Source organism: Acipenser ruthenus, chromosome 1, assembly GCF_902713425.1.
Source record: "Acipenser ruthenus chromosome 1, fAciRut3.2 maternal haplotype, whole genome shotgun sequence".
In the NCBI taxonomy this organism is placed as follows: Eukaryota; Metazoa; Chordata; class Actinopteri; order Acipenseriformes; family Acipenseridae; genus Acipenser; species Acipenser ruthenus.
The window spans coordinates 12,022,521-12,029,165 of NC_081189.1; positions in this window are offsets into that span (position 1 = coordinate 12,022,521).

Below are 6,645 nucleotides of genomic sequence, written 5' to 3' on the forward strand. Positions count from 1 at the left end.
ACAGTGTGATTGCTGTGCTCTGTAGAGCTCACACTCCTCAGTGTGATTGCTGTACTCTGTAGAGCTCACACCCCTGACAGTGTGATTGCTGTGCTCTGCAATGCTCACACTCCTGACAGTGTGATTGCTGTGCTCTGTAGAGCTCACACTCCTCAGTGTGATTGCTGTACTCTGTAGAGCTCACACCCCTGACAGTGTGATTGCTGTGCTCTGTAGAGCTCACACCCCTGACAGTGTGATTGCTGTGCTCTGTAGAGCTCACACTCTTCAGTGTGATTGCTGTACTCTGTAGAGCTCACACCCCTGACAGTGTGCTTACTGTGCTCTGTAGAGCTCACACTCCTCAGTGTGATTGCTGTACTCTGTAGAGCTCACACTCCTGACTGTGTGATTGCTGTACTCTGTAGAGCTCACACCCCTGACAGTGTGCTTACTGTGCTCTGCAATGCTCACACTCCTGACAGTGTGATTGCTGTGCTCTGTAGAGCTCACACTCCTCAGTGTGATTGCTGTACTCTGTAGAGCTCACACCCCTGACAGTGTGATTGCTGTGCTCTGTAGAGCTCACACTCTTCAGTGTGATTGCTGTGCTCTGTAGAGCTCACACCCCTGACAGTGTGATTGCTGTACTCTGTAGAGCTCACACTCCTGACAGTGTGATTGCTGTGCTCTGTAGAGCTCACACTCTTCAGTGTGATTGCTGTACTCTGTAGAGCTCACACTCTTCAGTGTGATTGCTGTACTCTGTAGAGCTCACACTCTTCAGTGTGATTGCTGTGCTCTGTAGAGCTCACACTCCTGACAGTGTGATTGCTGTGCTCTGTAGAGCTCACACTCCTCAGTGTGATTGCTGTACTCTGTAGAGCTCACACTCTTCAGTGTGATTGCTGTACTCTGTAGAGCTCACACTCTTCAGTGTGATTGCTGTGCTCTGTAGAGCTCACACTCCTGACAGTGTGATTGCTGTGCTCTGTAGAGCTCACACTCCTCAGTGTGATTGCAGTGCTCTGTAGAGCTCACACCCCTGACAGTGTGATTGCTGTGCTCTGTAGAGCTCACACTCCTCAGTGTGATTGCTGTGCTCTGTAGAGCTCACACCCCTGACAGTGTGATTGCTGTGCTCTGTAGAGCTCACACTCTTCAGTGTGATTGCTGTACTCTGTAGAGCTCACACCCCTGACAGTGTGATTGCTGTGCTCTGTAGAGCTCACACCCCTGACAGTGTGATTGCTGTGCTCTGTAGAGCTCACACTCTTCAGTGTGATTGCTGTACTCTGTAGAGCTCACACCCCTGACAGTGTGCTTACTGTGCTCTGTAGAGCTCACACTCCTCAGTGTGATTGCTGTACTCTGTAGAGCTCACACTCCTGACTGTGTGATTGCTGTACTCTGTAGAGCTCACACTCCTGACAGTGTGATTGCTGTACTCTGTAGAGCTCACACCCCTGACAGTGTGCTTACTGTGCTCTGCAATGCTCACACTCCTGACAGTGTGATTGCTGTGCTCTGTAGAGCTCACACTCCTCAGTGTGATTGCTGTACTCTGTAGAGCTCACACCCCTGACAGTGTGATTGCTGTGCTCTGTAGAGCTCACACTCTTCAGTGTGATTGCTGTGCTCTGTAGAGCTCACACCCCTGACAGTGTGATTGCTGTACTCTGTAGAGCTCACACTCCTGACAGTGTGATTGCTGTGCTCTGTAGAGCTCACACTCCTCAGTGTGATTGCTGTACTCTGTAGAGCTCACACTCTTCAGTGTGATTGCTGTACTCTGTAGAGCTCACACTCTTCAGTGTGATTGCTGTACTCTGTAGAGCTCACACTCCTCAGTGTGATTGCTGTGCTCTGTAGAGCTCACACTCCTGACAGTGTGATTGCTGTGCTCTGTAGAGCTCACACTCCTCAGTGTGATTGCTGTGCTCTGTAGAGCTCACACTCCTCAGTGTGATTGCAGTGCTCTGTAGAGCTCACACCCCTGACAGTGTGATTGCTGTGCTCTGTAGAGCTCACACTCCTCAGTGTGATTGCTGTGCTCTGTAGAGCTCACACCCCTGACAGTGTGATTGCTGTGCTCTGTAGAGCTCACACTCTTCAGTGTGATTGCTGTACTCTGTAGAGCTCACACTCCTGACAGTGTGATTGCTGTGCTCTGCAGTGCTCACACCCCTGACAGTGTGCTTACTGTGCTCTGCAGTGCTCACACTCCTGACAGTGTGATTGCTGTGCTCTGTAGAGCTCACACTCTTCAGTGTGATTGCTGTACTCTGCAATGCTCACACCCCTGACAGTGTGATTGCTGTGCTCTGCAATGCTCACACTCCTGACAGTGTGATTGCTGTGCTCTGTAGAGCTCACACTCCTCAGTGTGATTGCTGTGCTCTGCAATGCTCACACTCCTGACAGTGTGATTGCTGTGCTCTGTAGAGCTCACACTCTTCAGTGTGATTGCTGTGCTCTGTAGAGCTCACACTCCTCAGTGTGATTGCTGTGCTCTGTAGAGCTCACACCCCTGACAGTGTGATTGCTGTGCTCTGTAGAGCTCACACCCCTGACAGTGTGATTGCTGTGCTCTGTAGAGCTCACACTCTTCAGTGTGATTGCTGTACTCTGTAGAGCTCACACCCCTGACAGTGTGATTGCTGTGCTCTGCAATGCTCACACTCCTGACTGTGTGATTGCTGTGCTCTGTAGAGCTCACACTCCTCAGTGTGATTGCTGTGCTCTGTAGAGCTCACACCCCTGACAGTGTGATTGCTGTACTCTGTAGAGCTCACACCCCTGACAGTGTGATTGCTGTACTCTGTAGAGCTCACACTCCTGACAGTGTGATTGCTGTGCTCTGTAGAGCTCACACTCCTCAGTGTGATTGCTGTACTCTGTAGAGCTCACACCCCTGACAGTGTGATTGCTGTGCTCTGCAGTGCTCACACTCCTGACAGTGTGATTGCTGTACTCTGTAGAGCTCACACTCCTGACAGTGTGATTGCTGTGCTCTGTAGAGCTCACACTCCTCAGTGTGATTGCTGTGCTCTGTAGAGCTCACACCCCTGACAGTTTGCTCTGCTTTCAGGATGCTGGAGGCAGTGCTGGGGGTGTGATTGCTGTGCTCTGCAGAGCAGTGGGACTGGCCTGATAGATTGATCAACCCCTATGCAGCACAGGCAGCACAGCCAGGAAAAAAAGTGAACTGAGCAAAATGAATAATTATTTAAAACAAAGAGGGATCAACAGTGAAAACTGCTGAAGGAAATGGTTGCTTTGATTTAAAATGTAAAAGTTCACACAGTGCTACATAGAATATTTTTATGGGTAAAATATTTCTATAATCATTGTGCAGAATTGATTACAATAAAAAGCTCAAGGTTAAAAAAAATGCATTTATCAAGGGAAGACCAACCAACACTTGGTGTATCCAGTTATCTAAAGTGATATTCTCTCATCTCTATATGGTTTTACTATTTTCACTATTTAGCATTATTTTATTGTTTTATTTATTTAATACTTTAAACAATTTTATGGGTAATGTTCTTGTTATTATTGTCATTACTTATGTGTGTGTGTATATATATATATATATATATATATATATATATATATAATATATATTTTTTTTTCTTTCTTCGTGTGAAGTGCTTTGTGGCAGTCCTCTTTAAAGACACTACAATATAATGATTGATCATTTGATTGATTGAACACACTGTTTTAAATGTTTTTATTGCAGTGTGAGCCCCCCATGCACTGTGTTCAGCTTGGATCATGTTAGCAGTTTGTTATTGTACAGGCAGGAGAGCTCCCCAGGACCGCACTGGAAAATCATTGAAAGCAGTAAAGCTTCCGTGCCCAACAACCACTGTGTGTTTTCTACTGAGAGTTTTCTACAGTCTTCCTAAATGCAGCCGGCTGTGCTCTCTGTGTCTTCAGAAAGCAGGCTTTCTAATCCTGCCCTGGAAATGCTTTGCAGTGCTCAACAGGCTCCTCCCACTGCCAAACTGACACAGCTGGCTGTCAACTGGACCTCATCTTCACCAGGGACTGCTTCCCCCTTGTCCTCTTGTCATTCCTCTCGATATCAGATCAGTACTTTATCTCCTTCTCTGTGTTGCTCCTATTCCTTCCTACTCTGCCAACCTCCTCTGTCACCTTCCATCGAAACCTCTGTTCTCTCTCCCTCTTGGTCTTCTCCTCTGCTGCTCTCTCGCACCTCCCCTCTCCCAACTCTGTTGATTCGGCTACCTTCACCCTCTTCTACTCCCTCACCTGCCTCAACTCCCTTTGCCCCCTCACCTCTCGAGCTGCCCTCCCCGCCCCAGCCCTGGCTCTCCTCCGTGCTCCACTCGACTCGTACCGAACTGCGCTCTGCTGAAAAGTTGTATCATTTCTATCCTTTCCCCTCTCTGACTCCCACATCTCCTGTATCTCTACCTGTCTCTTGGCCATGTCCTCCTAGATGCACTCACATCATCTTAAACTCAACCTCTCCAAATCAGACCTTCTTTTCTTCCACCCCTCTTCCTCCCTACCAGTGATCTCTCTTTCTCTTTTCCTCTTGAATCCACCACCCTCTCTCCCTCCTCATCCACTAAGAACCTTGGTGTCACCCTCTAATCCCCCCCCCCCCCCCCCCCCCTACTCTCAGCATATCTCTACTCTGGCATGCTCCTGACACTTAGTTCAGGCTCTGGTACTGTCCCGCCTTGACTACTGCAACTCCCTCCTGGCCGGCCTCCCTGCTTCCGCTATCCGTCCACTCCAACTCATCCAAAACTCTGCTGCTCGCCTTATCTTTTCCCTTCCTCGTTTCTCCCACGCTACTCCACTGCTCCGCTCCCTCCACTAGCTCCCTATCCACTAACTCTTGTACTCGCAATTTGTTTCCTCGACCTTTCTGCCCCATCCTACCACCAGACCATTATTTCTTCCTACACCCCTCTGCTCCTCCTCCAACAGCAGATTAGCTGTACCCCACCTCCACTCTCCTGCTTCCAGAGCCTGCTCCTTCTCTACCATGGATATCAGGACTTCAGTTCCTGACCACCTTCCGGCACCTCCTCAAGACACACCTGTTCAAACAGCATCTGTAAACACTACAACTCTCGACCATGCTGGACTACATGGCACCCACTTGTACCAGTACTTGCACCAGCTTGTACTTGCACTGAACTGCTCCATACTTTGCTGTATTCTACTACTGCTCTCAATCGTAATTATACTTTCTGTATCTTGTACTTGATTTTACTCTTACAGGTAACCGTATTCACATTTTTTGTAATTGCTCTTATTTGAAATTGTTCTTATCCATTTATAGTACTTACTACTTCCTCTTAATTGAATTTACTTTAGCAGTTTAGCTGCTCTTTGTCATAATCGCTCTCAAACGTAATTATTTACTGTATTTTTAATTTTCTCTCATTTGAATTTGCTCTTGCGATGTTGTATTTTATAACGGCTCTTCTCTGTAATGTGATATTTTGTAATGTGATACTCTGCAACAACTGGGTGTCTGCAAAGAAATAAATGATGATGATACTACTAGTAATGAGCTGGATCTGGAACACACTGCAACAGGAACAGGGTTCGACATTAACCATGGTGTGTGAACCAGACGTTTACAATATCCTGCAAGGCACATTGAAAGATGGCAGCTATTCATGTATTGCTCTGGTTTTTAATATAACATGTTTTAGATTCTTATATAAGAACATAAGAACGTTTACAAACGAGAGGAGGCCATTCAGCCCATATTGCTCGTTTGGTTGTTAGTATCTCATCAAGCAGCTTCTTGAAGGATCCCAGGGTGTCAGCTTCAACAACATTACTGGGGAGTTGGTTCCAGACCCTCACAATTCTCTGTGTAAAAAAGTGCCTCCTATTTTCTGTTCTGAATGCCCCTTTATCCAATCTCCATTTGTGACCCCTGGTCCTTGTTTCTTTTTTCAGGTTGAAAAAGTCCCCTTTGGTCGACATTGTCAATACCTTTTCGAATTTTGAATGTTTGAATCAGATCACCGCGTAGTTTTTTTTGTTCAAGACTGAATAGATTCAATTCTTTAAGCCTGTCTACATACGACATGCCTTTTAAACCCGGGATAATTCTGGTTGCTCTTCTTTGCACTCTTTCTAGAGCAGCAATGTCCTTTTTGTAACAAGGTGACCAGAACTGAACACAATATTCTAGATGAGGTCTTACTAATGCATTGTAAAGTTTTAACATTACTTCCACTGATTTAAATTCAACACTTCTCACAATATATCCGAGCATCTTGTTGGCCTTTTTTTTTATAGCTTCCCCACATTGTCTAGATGAAGACATTTCCGAGTCAACATAAACTCCTAGGTCTTTTTCATAGATTCCTTCTTCAATTTCAGTATCTCCCATATGATATTTATAATGCAAATTTTTATTGCCTACGTGCAGTACCTTACACTTTTCTCTATTAAATGTCATTTGCCATGTGTCTGCCCAGTTCTGAATGCTTTCTAGATCATTTTGAATGACCTTTGCTGCTGCAACAGTGTTTGCCACTCCTCCTATTTTTGTGTCGTCTGCAAATTTAACAAGTTTTCTTACTATACCAGAATCTAAGTCATTAATGTAGTTTAGGAATAGCAGAGGACCTAATACTGATCCCTGTGGTACACCACTGG